This window comes from Palaemon carinicauda, chromosome 37 (genome assembly GCF_036898095.1).
Source record: "Palaemon carinicauda isolate YSFRI2023 chromosome 37, ASM3689809v2, whole genome shotgun sequence".
Classification (NCBI taxonomy): domain Eukaryota; kingdom Metazoa; phylum Arthropoda; class Malacostraca; order Decapoda; family Palaemonidae; genus Palaemon; species Palaemon carinicauda.
Genome location: NC_090761.1, coordinates 24,796,620 through 24,816,445, shown reverse-complemented (window position 1 = coordinate 24,816,445; position 19,826 = coordinate 24,796,620). Strand labels below are relative to the sequence as shown.

At 42.9% G+C, this 19,826-nt stretch overlaps 1 long non-coding RNA gene across 1 annotated transcript in view; it reads right to left on the bottom strand.

Annotated features, from left to right (window-relative positions):
* Nucleotides 1–17,726, bottom strand: part of LOC137629039 (uncharacterized) — a 29,377-nt gene extending 11,651 nt beyond the window's left edge. Inside the window, exons 1-2 of the long non-coding RNA XR_011041427.1 lie at nt 17,645–17,726; nt 2,254–2,374 (exon numbers count right to left, since the gene is read on the bottom strand). This is a non-coding gene — a long non-coding RNA (uncharacterized lncRNA). The remainder of the gene's footprint in view (nt 1–2,253; nt 2,375–17,644) is intronic.
* Nucleotides 17,727–19,826: the final 2,100 nt, after the last annotated feature.

Here is a 19,826-nt window from a genome sequence, read left to right as displayed (position 1 = left end):
TTGGATGAGCGAGAGAGAACAAGTTTCGTAAAGGCAGGCATGGAAGCAGGAACGCCTAAAACAAACTCGGACGGCGGCGAACGAGGAGCCACAGAAATAAAGTGATCAGGGAACAACTCTTTAAAAACAACCATGACTTTTCTAAAGTCCAAAGATGGTTGAACTGCTTTAGGCTCATCTAATTCTGAAGGCTGATCCTCAGGTTGTGGTTCAGCAACGTCCTCATCTGACAGTTCCTCATCTGATAACTGATGAGAAAACGGCAAAGGTGTAGGCAACGTTTGACTCGCAGAGTCCGGTCGCACTGGTGCATACGTGACGGAGCAGGACGCAGCGTCCTAAAACTGCTGAACAGTCTGGGAACTGTCAACAACAACAGGTGCGCGAGGACACACAGCGTCCACCCGAGACTGTTTAGACCGTCTGGGTTGTGCAGTCAACACCATACCGGGTTGTGGAGGTTGACGCACCGCGTCAAAACAAGTCAACTCTGATGGTTGGTGAACGTCCTGAACGTCACCAATCGCATCAGTGCGTTGCCTAACGTCAACGTGCGGCTGGAAATCCACACTGGATCGCATCGGTGGTGGTACAACCCCAACTGGTTGACGCGAGAAAGCTACATCCACGTCAACAGGACGCACAATAGAACGCTTGGATGGCTGATGGCCAGTAGGTTCAACGGAAACCTTCTCAGCGTTGTAGTCCTCCATCAAGGACGCAAGCTTAGACTGCATGTCTTGCAGTAACACCCATTTAGGGTCTACGGAAGCAGGTGCGGTAACAGACGGGGTTAGCGAATGAGACGGCACAACTTTGCCTCTCTTAGGCGGCGAGCAGTCATCAGATGACGGCAACGGGTCCGAACTGTCCCAGTGGCTACATCCGGGACGTTGGACTTGTCCTGAAGGGACCGACTTGCGATTTAAAGGTCTAGAGACCTTGGTCCAAGGTTTCTTACGTGAAACACCTTCGGACGACGAGGTAAAAATGGGCTCTCTCGTCTTATGGTAGGGGCGATCTTGACAAGATACGCCTGATACCAAAGAGGGAACGTCTGTTCGCTGATCAAGGCCTCTCGAACCCATAAGTCGTACGACATTGCTTCTCCCCTGGGCTTGGGAGCTTGCAAGAGATCCCGGACTAGGTGGACGACAGGCACGAACAGACGAACCCTCGGTCGCAACACTGTACACAACACTTTGCGAAACACTAGGCACTTTCCCACTTTCCGCCGTGGCACTTTGGCACTTGAGTTCCTTGACGTCCGCCATGAGTTGATTCCGGTCACTTGCTAAAGCCTCAACTCTCTCCCCCAAGGCATGAATAGCACGCATCATGTCTTGCATAGACGGTTCCTGAGTGCTAGGAGGGGGGTTAGGAACAACCACTACAGGGGAAGGATTAGGTTCAGGGGCATGTGGAGAGGAAAAATCTACAGACCTAGAAGAACTTCTCCTTACCCTATCTCTCTCTAGTCTGCGTGTATATTTATCAAATTCGATCCAATCGAATTCCGAAAGACCCACGCATTCCTCACACCGATCTCCCAATTGACAGGTTTTACCCCGACAATTGGAACAAACAGTGTGAGGGTCGAGAGAAGCCTTTGGAAGACGCCTATTACAGTCCCTAGCATTACACTTTCGAAACTTGGGAACTTGAGAAGGGTCAGCCATTTTGAATTAGTCAAGGGAAAATTCCAAAAAACTATCTAAGTCATCAACAAATAATCCGATTCAAAAAAGAGTTTAAGGGTTTATTTGAAGAAAAACACCTGTACTGCAAAAGCTCAAACCAAATTAAAGTACTTCACCAAATATGATGGGAAAAACTCCAGGTTCTACTGCGAGTAAAAGTACGTCTTGTCGACACGTCGACAGAGAAGAAATTGAAGGTTTTGTTTACATCCGAGAGTGGTATCTGACCGACAGTTGGCGCTGGTGGGCACACCCGCAACCTGCATAGCGATCGCTCGCGAGTTTTTTATGTATGTGTCTGTCGAGCCGCAGAGTTGCAGCTATTATATATTCACCGGCTAAGTTAAATATTTAAAAAAGACATTTAAATGTTTCTTAACACCTGGCAAGTAATGTTTTCTTACAAACCGTTTCTCGGGATCTACTGTGTTTGTAAGTTAGGCGACCTTTGTATTGTATAATTGAGAATATCTCAAATATTCTATATCTTAAGACAGACAATATTCACAGATTATCAAATAATATAAAAGATCCAGCAAGATTTTTTTTATACCTATTAACCGTGACACAAACGTAGAGGCTCGGAGAGAGAAATAGACCCTACTCCCAAAGGAGACTTATTACATGTCGCCTACATTGGCTCTGTCCTTGACTCCTCCTGCATCGTAGGTCACCTGCAAATTGAAAATCAAACATAATCAATTGCAATTTTGATTTATTACAGGAACTGATACAATTTGATTAACTAGTATAAAATAAGTCATATTGGTGTCACCTAAACCTGTATTTAAAAATATGTATAAAGAATCCGGAAAAGTACTAATATTAACCATATGTGAATCGGCAAATACATATTTTGGGCTCAAGCCATGACGTCCTGATGGAAGGTTCCTTCAGTAGCTTCCTAGGGTATATTTAACTACAGAGGATATTCCCAGAGAATTAAACTAAAGGTTATCACAGAATTATAACTTCTAGTGCGAGTTCCCTAAAGGTTTCCCTCTAGGATATCGTATATCAACAGCGGACGCATGTATTAACACGCCACATAGCTATCTACACCTCATATAGAGTTAACACTTCGATATGGAAAGGTGGCTGAGTAACTGAGGAGCCGTTCCACAGTTACACTCATCCGTGGCTGCTTTTGGTACTCGAGACGTAAACAAACGGGCGCCATTGCTAAATGACGTCACGTCCGTCCTCATCCTTTCGCCTGTAGCTTCTTTGCTAAGTAGGATTTTTCCCAAGTGCTTACTTTATCAGCTTACATTGCCGTTATGTCGCTACCTTCAGCCTCGCCTTCTTCTGGAAAGTTGAGTACCAGGTCCCAGTATTGTTTAAATAAGCTCTACCCGTAAAGTAACTTCTACTTTTCGTAAAATATTGTTTTGTGGCAGAGCTGTGCCGATACTGGCGCGCTGTTCATGTTGCATGCTTTATTTAGTTAGCCAGAACAGCCCTCTCCGGTCATTTAACTAATTAATATTATTAGTTATTTAGTCTTCATAGCTAGGGAATCTTTATATGTTTTAGCGCTCATCAGTCTCGGTCGCTGTTCAACCCCATACTAGATAGCTAGCTTAGCCCCTAGGCTGGACAGCCTAGTGCTTGTTTTCATGCATGATATATACCAGTGTTCCTAAGTTATGAAGATTGTGGCATTATTAAACATACTATTTACTGTGATGCAAGTGTTTTCGCCTTCGGGGACCATATAAGGGACCATGTCGATTGTGCATCATCCCCTCCTAACCTATGTAGAAACCCTTATATGCTCCCTATTCCCCGTGCCTGCAGGCATTCCCTCTGGGTAGACTTGCTTTCCCTTCTATATAGGGGAATCTCGTCTACAACCAGAGTATTTATCGCTTCTCTGCCTACACTAAGGGAATGACCCTCCCTTAGGGTCGTGCCTGAGATATTAGGAAGGGCCCTGCCCTTCCTCAGTTGCACCTGGTTGGGTTACTCCTTCCTCCCTGCAACTAGCGATGTGTCTTTCAAGCTTTCCTAGCCTAGGAGTTAGTCCTCCTACTCTAGGTTAAGGTCTGGGGGTTGACTCTGCCTTATTATAGTTTAAGACGGTACATTAGTACCGTTCTCGATCTGGGCTACCTATCCTAGGTTAGGGAGCGTTCTCCCTTACCTTGGTGGCCGTTCCCATGCAGTCTCTCCTCTTTAGAAAGACCCATTCTTCTCCCTCCCCACCCATCCCTTTGGTGTAGGCTTGCCTACACACCTCTGTCCTTAGTCCTACAACTCCTCCCTCGGGTGGAGTGGTAGGGCTAACTTGTTCTCCTGCTAGCTGGCCGCTCTGGTACACTTGCCCTTCATAGCGTTCTATGAGGGTGGTTGCCGGCGGCGGTCCTGCCGGCGGGGGATTCCCCCTCTTAAGAGTGCCCTCTATCCCTCCCTTGGGTTACCACAGGCACCCGACCACCTGCCGGCTCCCTGCACTCTCTCCAGAGGGGTATAGGATCTTACCCCTACCACCCCTCCTTACCTTTCTCTCTTACTATCCTGGTGCCGGTCCCTTGCCATCTCTACTGCCGGCGATAACCGCCACTACCTCGGGTGACATTCTTTCATAAGATGCCTCCTCCCTTTAAGACGTCAGCCTTCCGTGTGCCGGAGGCTGCCGCCTTCCGTCGACTTACCGCCGACGTCCCACCCTTCGTTTTACCTAGTAACAGCCGGCCGACTTTCGGAGTCAGCCACCCGCATGCCGGCATTGATTGCCGGCAATCTAGGTATACGACCATATACATATCTATCTTATGAATTGATCCAAGGCTCACCATGCCGTCAGCCTTTGGCTGCCGGAGCCGCCACCCCCTGCCGACGGCCCGCGCTGTGCCGGCGGTCGCCACTAAGGTATTATCCTTATAGATACTCAGTGTGTCTGCCTTGATGCCTTCCACCCTGCAGGACCGGCCTCCGGTGTTCCGTCGGTCTGCCGGCACCCTCATGAGACGTTAAGGGACATGTACCTCTTCCCTGGCTGCCGGCAACATGCCGACAGTCAATATACTGCAGCCAGATGGCTTGGCCACTTCCATATAGGTATTGTCTTACCATCCAAGATTGTGACTATGCTGTTTGATTGCACATTACAATAATTCCAGCATACTCTGTGTGTCTTAGTGCAGTCGATTGCCGGAACCTACAATTAATAAGGGGTTAATCCTATGCCCCCTCTCCCCCAGGGATCTGAGTGGTCTCAGACCCTATTACACTCTGTGGACAATTCCTGTTAAAAGCCTAGCTTGGTTCATCCATACGGATTTCCCTCATTGTGACCTTCGGGCACAAAGGAATTGTCTACGGATAAGGTTACGGTAACCAGCTGGGCGGGATTCACAAGTATGTGTCTATCTACTTCCTTTCCCACTCATTAATCTTAAGCATTAATGTTCTTATAATTAAGTTATTCTTAATTTTAGATAAAGTTATCCTTAATTTTAGAGTAATTAAGTCATTCTTATGCCTTCCCTGTACTCATGATCTCTTTCTTTTACAGGAGGCGTATCTGAAGTGTGAGAGTAACTTCTGCGGGGTGAAGCGCCCGGACTTCTACGGGCACAAGGCGTGCCAGACCCACGCCCCCTGCACCGCCAAGAAAGGCAACTTGAAGTATTGGGACCCGCAGAGCTGTACAGTCTGCACCTTGTCGAGACGTTCGACGATCCTCCTGCGGAGGCAAGGGACATTGCTAGGGAGAAGCTACGCAAATGGGTGCGTGGCTTCCAGAAGAACGCCCTTGGACCGTATCTTCCCAACGAAGACTTGAGGGCCTTGCTTTTCCCAAAAGCATCAAAAGATTCAGTGGTGCCCCATGATCAGATCCCCACCGTCCAGATCGTGGTGGAACCTGATGTTGTCATGGCACAGTCCATGCATGAGTGCCATCTTGATTCCAACAACGTGGAACGTATGTCGGAGGTGTCGGAAGAGACGGAGAAGAACCTCATGGGCGAGGAACTCGACTATGAGGAAGATCAGGTGGAATACCCTGATTCGAAGACCGAGGTCGTTCCTGCTCCCCCAGCAACTTCTGCACCGTCCGAGGAACCTGTTCCTTCGACTTCTGCCACCCCGGACCCTCTTCCATCAGCCACTCAAGAGGTCTTCAAGATGCTTGAAGCCCTCATGGAAAAGCAGCTACGAGAAACTCAGAAACAATTCCGGACGACTCTCGTCAGCTTCAAACAACCGAAAAGGATTTCGGTTAAGGACCTCCCCACCTGCTCGGAAGCTAACCCATGGAGATACGCCGAGTATATGCCAATTACAACTGGTAAGATTTACATCAGTGAAAGGGTTGGCTCTATCTTGCTGGAAGAAGTGGAGTTCTTCCCAAATTTCGAGGCTTATCTGGACTGTTACGTCCGGCTCAGGTCCGAACCAGCCTCAAAGGAGGAGATCGAACCAAAGTTAGTTATTGAGTTCGATCTCGCGAAGGCCCAAGCTCTGTTAGCTCAGGCGGTGAAGAGTAGGGGTTTCACCAACTCCAAGATGCCGGCGCTTAGCAAGAAGCATCCAACCTTCGTTGCGCCAAATTCTGCGACCTTCCCCTTCATCGAAAAGGCCTTCACAGCGGTCATAAAGGCAGTGGAGGAAGGGAAACCTTGCCCTGCACTGGAGGAGTGCAGACCCTTCTCCATTACTCTTCCCCCCGATGATAGGCACTTCACGGTAGGGAAACTGGAGCCTGACGTAACCGGTCGTCAATTCAATGAGGACCTCCCAAGGCTGAACGATCACCTCCTTCGTAGGGAACAGGATACGAAGGAGAGACTCACCGCGTCGCTGTCCCACAAGGTACAGCTTGAACTCATGGCCGGGGATACTAGAGTCCCAGACTTTTATATGGTCCTAGCTAAGTCGAACCTGGCGACTGTAACCAAGGACCTATATAGCCTCACTAGGGGTCGCGGAGCCTGTCGTGAATTCGTGTTTGCAAACGCGACAGTGAAACACGAACCCCGGAGGCTGATATCCTCCAATATCTGGGGCAAGTATCTCTTCCCATCTACCTTGGTGAAAGAGATAGTGGACAAAGCTGCCACGGAGAATCGGAACCTTCTCCATAAGTGGGGCATGTCCCGCACGAGGAAGTCCTCTCAGGATGATGGCCCTCAGCCAAAGAGGAAAGCTTCAAAGCCCAAACCCCAGCAACGTCAACAGAGACGACAGTTTCCGGGTCCCGCTACTCCCCAAGTGGCTACGCAGCCGCAACAGACCTTTCAGTTGGTCCCCCAACCGGTGGTGTCGCAGTCGCCGGTCTTCACCCCTGCATACGAGCAACACTCGACAACCTTTCATCCAAGAGGTAGGGGCTCAGGCAGAGGCTCCGGCAGAGATTCTTCTCGACGTCCCTCCAGAGGCAGAGGAGGAAGGGGAGCTAGCGGCCGAGGTGGCAAACCCTCGGGACACCAGAAGCAATGATGTGCTTCCGGTGGGAGGAAGACTCCACCAATTCCAGGATCGTTGGACCTTCGATCCCTGGGCACACAGCATCGTCAAGAAGGGACTGGGCTGGAGCTGGACTCAACCACCCCCAGCCTTCCAACAATTCTTCCAACAGTCAACCCCCCTCCTGGAAGAGTATGTCATGGAACTCTTGAACAAGGTGATCAGGAGGGTAAAGTCAACCAGGTTCCAAGGGAGACACTTTTGCGTTCCCAAGAAAGACTCCGACAAACTCAGAGTCATTCTAGACTTATCCCCTCTCAACAAGTTCATTGCGCACAACAAATTCAAGATGCTGACTCTGCAACAAATAAGGACCCTTCTGCCTCAAAGGGCCTACACGGTCTCCATAGACCTGGCGGATGCCTACTGGCACATCCCAATGAATCATTACGCTTCCTCCTACCTAGGATTTCGACTCCAAAGGAAAAGTTACGCCTTCTGGGCCATGCCCTTCGGGCTCAACGTGGCTCCACGGATCTTAACCAAGCTGGCAGACGCAATCGTCCAACAGCTCCGTCTTCAGGGCGTCCAAGTGATGGCCTACCTAGACGACTGGTTAGTCTGGTCGACATCGCCCGAAGATTGTGTAAGAGCCTGCAACAAAGTCACCCAGTACCTAGAGCATCTGGGCTTCAAGATAAACACCTAGAAATCTCGCCTCTCTCCAGCTCAGAAGTTCCAATGGTTGGGAATCCATTGGGATCTTCAGTCACACCGCCTTTCCATCCCACAGAAGAAAAGGAAGGAAATAGCAGGGTCTGTCAGAAGGCTTCTAAAATCCAAACGGATCTAAAGACGACAGCAGGAACAAGTCCTCGGCTCTCTACAGTTCGCCTCTTTGACAAACCCAGTGCTTCGTGCACAGCTAAAGGATGCCGCGGGAGTCTGGAGACGTTTCGCATCCATCGCTCGAAGAGACCTCAAGAGACGGCTTCCAAACAGACTTCGCTTACTCTTAAAGCCGTGGTCAGAAGCAAAGGCCCTGAAAAGGTCCATTCCTCTTCAACACCCGCCTCCATCGATCAACATCCACACGGACGCTTCACTGGAGGGTTGGGGAGGTCACTCCAACCAACAACAGGTTCAAGGAACATGGTCTACCCTATTCAAGACGTTTCACATCAACATCTTGGAGGCCATGGCGGTTGTTCTCACCCTGAAGAAACTCTCCCCGCCTCCCTCGATCCCCATTCGTCTGACTCTGGACAACTCGGTGGTAGTCAGATGTCTCAATCGTCAGGGTTCGAGATCGGCCCAGATATATCAGGTACTTCTTCCGATCTTTCGTTTGGCAGAAAAGAAGAATGGCACCTGTCTGCAGTTCACCTACAAGGATTCCGCAACGTGACGGCGGACGCTCTATCAAGGACAAGCCCAATAGTCGGAATGGTTTCTAGACGCAAGGTCATTCTCCATCTCTCACCAAGTCCCGGAACTTCAGATAGATCTCTGCGCGACGAGCGACAACAATCAACTTCCTCGATATGTGGCCCCGTACGAGGACCCCAAGGCAGAAGCAGTGGATGCCATGTCCCTGGATTGATACAGATAGTCCAGGATATACCTGTTCCCCCTCCCAACCTTCTGCTGAAAGTCCTCTCCAAACTGAGAACCTTCAAAGGGACAGTGGCCCTAGTGGCTCCCAAGTGACCCCGGAGCAATTGGTCACCTCTGGTCCTGGAGCTGCAGCCCACGCTGATTCCCCTACCAGGTCCAGTTCTCTCTTAACAAGTACAGAAGTCGACTGTCTTCGCTTCATCACTGAAGGTCAGGGACCTTCATCTCGTGATTTTCTCTCCTTAGCCGCAAAGAAAAGGTTTGGGATCTCGAAGAAAAGCTTAAACTTCCTCGAGGAATACAAGACTGAATCTACCAGACGGCAATACGAATCTTCCTGGAGAAAGTGGGTCTCTTTCGTCAAGGCAAAAAATCCTACGGAAATCACCATTGATTTTTGTATGTCCTCCTTCATTCACCTTCATGGACAAGGCTTAGCGGCCAACACGATTTCCACCTGCAAATCGGCCTTGACTAAACCATTCCTATACGCCTTCCAGATTGATCTGTCCAGTGATATCTTCAATAAAGTGGCAAAGGCATGCGCTAGACTACGCCCAGCACCCCCACCAAAACCTATCTCCTGGTCCCTGGACAAGGTGCTCCATTTTGCTTCTAGCCTGGACAACGATTCGTGCCCTCTGAAAGACTTGACTCAAAAAGTTATCTTCCTTTTTGCTCTCGCCTCGGGAGCCCGAGTCAGTGAAATAGTGGCATTATCAAGAGAAGAGGGTCATATCCTGTTCGCAGAGACAGGAGAGCTTACCCTCTTCCCCGATCCGACGTTTCTCACTAAGAATGAACTACCCACCAAGAGATGGGGCCCTTGGAGAATCTGCCCCCTGAAGGAAGATGTCTCTCTATGCCCAGTGGAGAGTCTTAAGGTCTATCTTCGAAGAACTTCAGACTTCGTTGGAGGACAACTCTTCAAAGGAGAAACATCGGGTAGCAACCTGTCACTGAAACAACTAAGAGCGAAAATCACCTACTTCATTCGCAGAGCGGATCGTGACAGTAACCCCCCCAGGTCACGATCCTAGAAAAGTCACTTCTTCTCTGAACTTCTTCCAGATTATGGATTTCAAAAGCCTCAAGAGCTTAACAGGCTGGAAATCATCGCGCGTTTTCTTAAAGCACTACGCAAAACAAGTGCACGAAGTTGAGCGTAGTGTTATGAAACCTGCTGTTTAACTCTGCATAGAACAGTGAGTTACTTGGGACTTTAACTCTACGGGTGCCTGTGTTGACCCTTTTGTGATACAGTACATAGTGATTTAATGGACACTTAGTGTTTCTAATAGACTGTTCTTACCAAGGTGAAATGTCATAGACTTTACACGAGTGCCACATGCCCTAGGGCATGATGTGTTTTCTTTGAAAAAGACTGACGTTCCTCTGGAACTTGTTTCGAAAAAGTAAATTTTCTTTTCAGAATCAATATTAAAGTCTTTATTTTCTATGTACATTATTCTTTTATTATTGTAAATAAACTCTATATTTATTATTGTAATTACTACCATAATGATCTGCAATCTTTGAAATAAAATGGCTATTTTATTCCATGTGCGTATCTCTCTGCTCCTATTCTTTATCAAGAAATATAAGATTGTTATAGTTTCATTTACCCCCTTTTTTCCCTGAAAATTGAGAAGAATACAGTAATATATGTAATTATGTTATATGCTCACTCATGCCTTGATAATATTCCTATTCGAATATTAACCTTTGTCCTGTCTCCGATACCAGATCGATCTCTCCTCCAGGGAGAGTAGTAAATGTTATTTACTTACCTATGCTTGATAATATTCCTACCCGAATATTAACCTTAGTCTTGTCTCCGAGTCCAGCGTGAACTCTCCGCAGGGCGAGTAGCTCTTCAATGATCGCTTCGAGATGTTCCTATTGTCCACCAGGACTTCCCTGCCAGGGGGGCAGGAAGCTAGTTCATCATAGAATCTCTGGTAAGGACATGTTCTAAAATACTATTCGAAGACCTTGGCACTTGCATTAAAAGGGGGAAAAATTCCACGATACATTAATTCTCTGGTACACTTCCATCAGGACGTCATGGCTTGAGCCCAAAAAACGGATTTTGAGCGAAGCGAAAAATCTATTTTTGGGTGAGATAGCCATGACGTCCTGATGGACCCTCCCGTCTATTCTAGTTCAGCCTTTCAGGCCCCTCCCTGACCTGCTGTATCATGGAGATTAGCAGAAGCTGAGCTCAGGATGAGGACGGACGTGACGTCATTTAGCAATGGCGCCCGTTTGTTTACGTCTCAAGTACCAAAAGCAGCCACGGATGAGTGTAAATGTGGAACGGCTCCTCAGTTACTCAGCCACCTTTCCATATCGAAGTGTTAACTATATGGGGTATAGATAGCTATGTGGCGTGTTAATGCATGCGTCCCCTGTTGATATACGATATCCTAGAGGGAAACCTTTAGGGTACTCGCACCAGAAGTTAGAATTCTGTGATAACCTTTAGTTTAATTCTCTGGGAATATCCACTGTAGTTAAATATACCCTAGGAAGCTACTGAAGGAACCTTCCATCAGGACGTCATGGCTATCTTACCCAAAAATAGATATTTCGCTTCGCTCAAAATCCGTTTTATACACAAATAAATTTACTTCAGTTTACATGACAGTTTTGCTCCACTTACAAAATCAAATTATACGCACAAATATAAAAACAACATTTATGAAAATTTATATAACTTTTAGTGTTGCTTTTTAAACAAGAGGAGCACTCAGTAAAGTGCAGACCTCCACTGCTGCATCTTATTTCTCGACCTTGGCATGTATTAATTGGTGTGGATTTTCATACACTCAAAAATTAGCCACGTTTGAAGTCTGTTACGACGACGTCCAAACTTATGGCCGATTACGTGAATTGTAAATTTTCCTTAACTGTAACCTTGACCTTAGACCTTGCCCTTTCAAAATTTGTTAATTTCCAGCTTTTAACATAAAATTTAATCCCTGCAAGTTTCATTACAATTAAAATTGTAGCCAGGAATCTGTTCACAAACAAACACACATAAACAGAGTGTAAAACATAACCTTCCAACTTTGTTGGGGGCGGTAAATATAAAAATGACAGATACTAGACAAATTTAATAAACTTTAAGCGTTTGCTTTTTAAAATTACAAAGGCCAATTGTCCAATGACTATTGGCGCTTAGCTTACAATGAACCAACTCATTAAAATATTGCATTAGCATCGGTACTAAGGAATAAAAATCCCTTCTAGCCTGATTTTACAGACTATCCTGCATGAAGATAACTTAACAAATAATACTTACTAATATACTTTTCCCTATTTAAAAAATGCTATTTTTACAGATTATCATAATACAGTACAGACATGAATCATTATAAAAAAACATTTCGCATTTGCGAATGTTCAATTTGCCGAACTCTATAACTAAAAAACTGTTGGATCACAATTGATTAAAGTTCTTATATACATAAAAAGGTTTGGTATGTTACTATATGTCTTTTTACCAGTCTAGTTTGATTTAATAAAACGTAATACTTTTAAACTTGAAAAGTAGAATGAATATCACAAATTTGTATTTTCCCCAACTTTACTAACTAAAGTTCTTTAGTAAGAATGGGCTTATAGCATCCTGAATTTCCAACCAGGGTTGTAGCTTAGTAAGAAATAATAATGTGAAGGATGTACAAGATGGAATACTGTACTGTTAGCACGAGTTCCGGTACCCCATACTGAAAATTCCTCAAGTTCTCGGTACTGTTCATCCTGTGAGACCATGCAAATCGATTGGCCTAAGTATTGAGACAATAAAACAGATAGTTCATCCTTTGCTTGAGTGATTCCTTCCTACTCCTCATCTATGGTAGGAGCATTATGAAGCAACAAGGTCAGAGATGATAAACCCCAAACATGAGTGTACAATCTGATCTGTGGTTCTCAATTGTAAGGTTCTAAATCTCAGTAAGCAGTCGAAGAGTTCCCAATTGTTATTATTTCTATTATTACTTGCTAGGCTATAACCCTAGTTGGAAAAGCAGGATGCTATAAGCCCAGGGCCTCCAACACGGGGAAAATTGCCCAACGAGGAAAGGAAACAAGAAAAATAATAATTTTTAAGAGTACCATCCAAATAAATATCTCCTCTACAAATTATAAAAACAAAACAAGAAGAGAAATAAGATAAAATAGTGAGCCAAATTGTACCCTCAAGCAAGAGAACTTGCAGCCAACTTTCGTAATAGCAGCAGACATCTGATACCATGAGAAAACGCCAATCGTCGAGCAAACAGAATCAGAATTTCCCCCAAAGACAAAACACAAATGGCTAAGCATTACCTACAAGAAAAATATTAAAAATCTGGTAGCACCTGGAGTAAGTCTGTAGTCTAAGAGGGGGCTGAGAACCGAGTGGCTACGCATTAAACTGATTAGTGGGGCGTGGCACCCGGTTATTCGTCAGTAACAGACAACACCTAGTTGTATAGTTTCACAGCCGAATTCCAGCCGAAGTGATAACACCAAGATAAAACTCGTTCTGTATTAATGTAGGAATAACCATATAATAACCAAGTTTAAATCATGAACCAAAAAAATTCTTATAAACTCTATAAAAAGGATTTTATATTTATAGTTTTTATGATAATGATTTTATAGGTAGTAGGTTGGCCAGGCCACCAGCCGCCCATTGAGATACTACTGCTAGAGAGTTATGGGGTCCTATGACTGGCGAGACAGTACTAAATTGGATCTTTCACTCTAGTTACAGTTCTTTCCCTTTGCCTACACAGACACCGAATAGTCTGGCCTATTCTTTACAGAATCTCTTCTGTCTTCAAAAACGTGACAACACAAAGATTATCAAATAATTCTTCTTCACCCAAAAGGGTTAACTACTGCACTGTAATTGTTCAATGGCTACTTTCCTCTTCGTAAGGGTAGAAGAGACTCTTTACCTATGGTAGGCAGCTCTTCTAGGAGAAGGACACTGCAAAATCAAACCATTGTTCTCAAATCTTTGGTAGTGCCATAGCCTATGTACCATGGTCTTCTGCTATCTTGGGTTAGAATTCTCTTGCTTGAGGGTACACTCAGGCACACTATTCTAGGTAAATGTCTAGAAGGCCGCACCCATTTTTCAAGTATTAACGACGAAAAACGGCAAAAAACAACCAGATTATTGTTGCACAGTGCATAGAAACATGAGGAAATGAATAAAAAAGAAGGTAAAGTTTTAGATTCAACCAAATTGGGAAATGTATTATATTAATATATTTTCCTAGTAAAGCACGTGATAACAAAAAACTTTCTCTCAATACATTATTGACGCTGATGTCTACTTACAGAGATAATTATATCAGTTAATGTAGGTCTGCATTTTATTTCTAAGTGTTTTGTATACCTTTACGCTGCCACGGGACCTAGCTCTTGTTCGTTTGTATGTCTGTTTTCATCTTACTTGGCTCCGCCCCATTGCGTAATGTGACAATATTTACTTGAATGCGCATTTGCTCCTCCCACTAATGTCGCTCCTCCAATCTAAACACTACTGGGTTCTTTTCAAGGGTTATTATTGGACGATTCATTGGTCTCTCAGTCTTGTTTCAAGGATCTGTTTTTCGTGCAATATAACATTGTAAACGATAGTATTTTGTTTTTTTCCCTATTTCATTATGGGAGAAACCTGTGATTGTCGTTTGTTTTCGGTTTTCAAAAGTTCCGGTTTCTATATTTTCATCACACGTCACTTAACTGTCATGGATCCTCCGGTACGGTTGTGTGAAATATGTCGTTATTCCTATTTTGATGTGATCGGCCGATTTCATGGGAATTATAATGGAACTCCTGAAGTAGTGAATCGTTTTCTAAGGGAGCATTCCGTATTACCTTTAAGTGTCCAGTGTGGTAAATGTGATTCGCCTTTACATTTTCGTGAGGATAGACATGTGTGGTATTGTACCAAATCTGAACGTATTCCAGTACTTGATGATTCAGAAGAGGGTCAACCACAACCTTCCACATCTTCATCGTCATCTTCCGTTTAAGGTAAGAAGTGATTTAACAAAATATTTATATTCAAATTTACCCCTGGTTAAAGGGGGGGGTCGCAGGGGGGGCGAAGCCCTACCCCCCGGTAGGGGTACAGGGCCCCTAGGTTAGGTTAGGTGGGTTTGTTAGGTTCTGTGGTGCCCTGAAAATTACTGTGGCCTTAAGGGGGGGTCGCAGGGGGGGCGAAGCGCCCCCCGGTAGGGGTACAGGGCCCCTAGGTTAGGTTAGGTGGGTTTGTTAGGTTCTGTGGTGCCCTGAAAATTACTGTGGCCTTAAGGGGGGGTCGCAGGGGGGGCGAAGCCCCTCCCGGTAGGGGTACAGGGCCCCTAGGTTAGGTTAGGTGGGTTTGTTAGGTTCTGTGGTGCCTTGAAAATTACTTTGGCCATAAGGGGGGGGTTGCAGGGGGGGGGGTCTTTGGTAGGGATACAGGGCCCCTAGGTTAGGTTAGGTGGGTTTGTTAGGTTCTGTGGTGCCCTGAAAATTACTGTGGCTTTAAGGGGGGGGGTCGCTGGGGGGCCCTACCTCCCTCCCCCCGGTAGGCCTAGTTAGGGGTATGGGGGAGGGGTGCTGGAACATTAATTATTCATTTATTGCAAATATCATTCAATGCCCCAACACCCTCCCCCCCCTTCCCCCACCCAAAACCCTGGTTCCCAAAGGGTGTCCCCCATAATTGGTGGGATGAACTAGGGTATACATAGTAAATCTCTAAATCGGTTGGTTTGCAGTCAAAATAAACGTTAAATTCATTGAAACCACACTATTTCTGATGCAACAAATATATTTTTATTGCATTTTTCCAAATTTGGCTGAAACTAAAAATTTACCAAAAAGAAACTAAGACTTAACTCTTACACACAATATGTAAGCATAAACCTACTACTACAATCATGGGGGACCCCATTGGGAAGCGGGGTTTTTGGGTGGGGGGAGGATGAGAAAAGTGAATTATCGGGGCACTACCGAACCTAATAAAACCAACTAACCTACCCTGGGGGGCCTGTACCCCCTACCTAGGCCTACCGGGGGGGGGGGGGGGGGCTTCGCCCCCCCCCCCCCTTTTAAGACCACAGTGATTTTCAGGGCACCACCGAACCTAATACACCCACCTAACCTAGCCTAATAGCCCTGTCCCCCTACCGGGGGGGGGGGGGGAGGGGGCTTCGCCCCCCCTGCGACCCCCCCTTAAGGACACTACCTAACACATCCATCAAACCAAATCCAAAGTGATGGTACTGCTGTATACATCATTATACTATCACCATTATAATATACTCCATAAATTAATGAAGCTTACCTTAACCTGTTGGTTGATAAAGATGTGCTGCTGCTTTGAGGAAAACGTGAAGCCGTTGCGAAGGTTCCCTGACATGCAGGACAATTTTTATTTTGTAAAATTAAATTGTGTCTCTGGCACAAATCCACTAGTTTTTTAATATAACCCCGAATAAGTAAGAACAAATTCATTGTAACTTAGGAAACAGTCAGGACAAGAAGATGGAATTTCAACTTCTTGTGCAATATCAGATGACGTGCTTGCTACGGCCTCGATGTCTAGGAACGAAATAAAATGGCTGGGTAAGAAAATGTATTGTCGCACTGTGATGGGTAAGAAAATGTATTGCCGCACTGTGATTGGCCAAACGTGAAGACGTCATTGGGAAAGAAAATGTATTGTCGCACTGTGACTGGCCAAACGTTGAGACGTCATAGTGGACTAGTTTGTCTGCAGATTATAGTGGTTACAGGGCTCATTTGAGCAAAAATAAGACACAGTCAACAATAACAACAGACTTAGAAAAATCTGGGAGGAAGACTTGAGTAGCGTGAGTTTGATCGCTGATATTTCGACTATTATTGATTTTCACTAAATTATCTCACTGGTATACCATTATATACATACATTTCTACATATTCTAGTAAAAATAAATTGAATATCAGTGATATCTTCATGCGGCCCTCTCTTAGACATTAACCCTATTCTATCTTTCTCTTCCTCTTGTTTTGTTAAAAGTCTTTATAGGTTATATAAGAAATATTTATTTCAATGTTTATAGTTCTTAAATATTTTTTCCTTGTTTCCTTTCCTCACTGGGCTATTTTCCTTGTTGAGGCCCCTGGGCTTATAGCATCCTGCTTTTCCAACTAGGGTTGTAGCTTAGCATTTAATAATAATATACTCCCAAAAATACATAATGGACAATGCATATGTGAAGAATCTTCTATGACTAAAGACAGACAATTGATTTCACCAGCAAAGCGGTTCAGATTTACAATATCAGTAGTTAGCAAGAAGTGCTTGCAGAAGGTAACGCAATATCTAAACCTTTTGAAATACGCTGAATAATTTATAAAACTACTTAAAAAAAAAAACCCAGTTCTGAAGGCGGATATATGCTAATTAAATTAGTTTTCGAAAACTTAAGTCTTTCTATATCTACCAAGGTAAGGGTTTTTTAGGTAAGATATAACAGGGATCCTTGTTTAGGGTAAGAACCTTGCATAGTGGGGTAGGTTAGGTAAGGGGAGAAATGATCAGCCATTAAAAAATATTAGTAAAATTACAATATATAAAACTTACATATTAGCAATATATAAACCAGCATATAACACTGGAATCACGTGGGCCTTTCTGTGCCACTGAGAAAACGCTCTCTTAATATGAAAATATAAATATGGACCTTAATATGACCTTACTAATTGACCTTTATGCAGTATGACAGTATGAGTGCTACCCCTCTGTCACACCGGTTCACTAACTCTAAATCTACATTTTTCCATATAAATTCTGGGACTGCTACTTTTAATTATATATCAACTTAACAATATACTTATATAGAATAAATTCTTTTACTAATACTTACAGAAAAGTCACTGTCAAAAGCACAAAAATAAATAATACTCGTGAAGGGACAGACATTGATATGATGGATGAACCACTCCGTCCGCCATATTGCCATGAATATGAAAAGAAATCCCTAAACAAACGAAACTTCTAAAATAGGGGCTAATTTTCTCCCTAGCATTCATCAACACAATATATATTCAGTATTATATGTATTTCTCTGCTTTCTAGTTACATTATAAAATGTAATTAATTTCAGGAATTAATTTTTTGTAGCAATAAACAATAAAATTTTCCTTAAATCATCAAAATGGTTTAAAATCTTGTCCCCAAAATCCCTAGATTTTTTTTTTCTATTTTAGAATAATTCCCCTAAATTTTGACGCCATGCTCTAAGGTCCAACAAGCTTAAATACAAACTATCCAATAAAATCATAAACAAATATTATTCAAAACTATATAACCCTATAAATATTAAATTAAAATATGTTTATGATATATTTATAATAATTAATAATATATTTATACACATTTTACGCTCGGCATCTGAAAAATTTTCATGGACACGGCGATGGTATCGCCTCCTATTGAGGGTAAAAACAACTAATATTGCAACTATTAACTATTTTATTGTATAGCTATTGTATAAATTATAAATGTATGCCTAATAAATATTATTTTTACTAAATATTGAATTAATAAACTAGAAAAATTATTTCAAATAGTTTTTTATACCAATAGTTCTCTATTTATCAAATAAATATGATATATTAAAGGTACATTGCAAATATTAGTTGGTAATACAAAAAATCAGCTGATATAGCAAGAACACGTGGTCAAAATGAAAAAGACCATGTGAATGAAAAAAAATAGTGAAATTTTCAATGAAATTCCCTTAGATTTTATCAAAGTTTAATTTTAACAAAGAAAATTTGTTGAAAACTGTATATTTTTCATAATTTGGAATAATTAGGATATTTTGTTAGTGTTTAAATTTGGCGCCAAGTTTTTAGGTGAAAATAACGACTTTGACATGAGCTGTTTAGAGTTAAAATAACTGTGGACAATAATAGCTATTTTAAGAGTAATTGTCAACTTTATATGTAAACAATGGCAAATTACCTCTATTATCTTGCAATTTCTTAGCAAAAAATAACATAGCTTGAAAAAATAAATATATATTAGTTTGTTTTTCATCTTAAAATATAAATATACTATCAAAATTGTATAAAAATAAATATACTTTGAAAGAGTAACTAACAACTCATGCTTACTTCTTATCTAATATATAACTATAATTTTAACTTTAAAAATTTTATATTCAAAATATATTTTTATCGAAATTCAATGTAAAATTTGATAAATCAATGATTTTATATACAAAAATGGGTATATTTTGTTTATTATTTGTGAAAAAAATTAAAGTTTGAAGGTATTTCGCTAAACTTGTCTGGTAAAATATAAAAAAAATAATGACTATTCTTCTTTTGCCAAATCTTTTAAGGAAAACACCTCTGCAATTTTTACTTTTACATTTGATTAAAATCAGTCAAATTTTATAATAATAATTTTATCTGCAATTTTCCTCTGGATTTATTATAAATGATTAAAATTTAAATCTCTTTTTGTATATTTAAGTTTTTAGATAAAAAATCTCTCAATAATTTTTAATTTAATTTGTCTGGGACACCAATACTAGGTTGGTTTCCTGTGAGCGATCAGAGAAAAAGTCTCCCACCATCACCAATCTGTAGTTGGCCAGCGTGGTGATGAAAACTGGCCAAAACTACAGCCATGAATAAGACCATGTCTGAGGTCTTTGACCTGCAGTGGACTAGAAACAGCTACATAGATCTCTCTCTCTCTCTCTCTCTCTCTCTCTCTCTCCTCTCTCTCTCCTCTCTCGTAGTAGTAGTAGTAGTAGTAGTAGTAGTAGTAGTAGTAGTAGTTTATTCATTTCTTTATTTCCTTTCCTCACTGGGCTATTTTTTCCTGTTGGAGTCCTTGGGCTTATAACATTCTATTTTTCCAATTAGGGTTGGAACTTAACTAATAATAATAATAATAATAATATTTAAAAACTTAATTCCCTTACCTCATTATATACTTACAGTCCACAGTGTATTTGTGTGTGATTGAGTTTGGGTGCGTGGGTGCATGTGTGTGTGTGCACGCGCGTGTGACCTTTTCATGTGGTTATT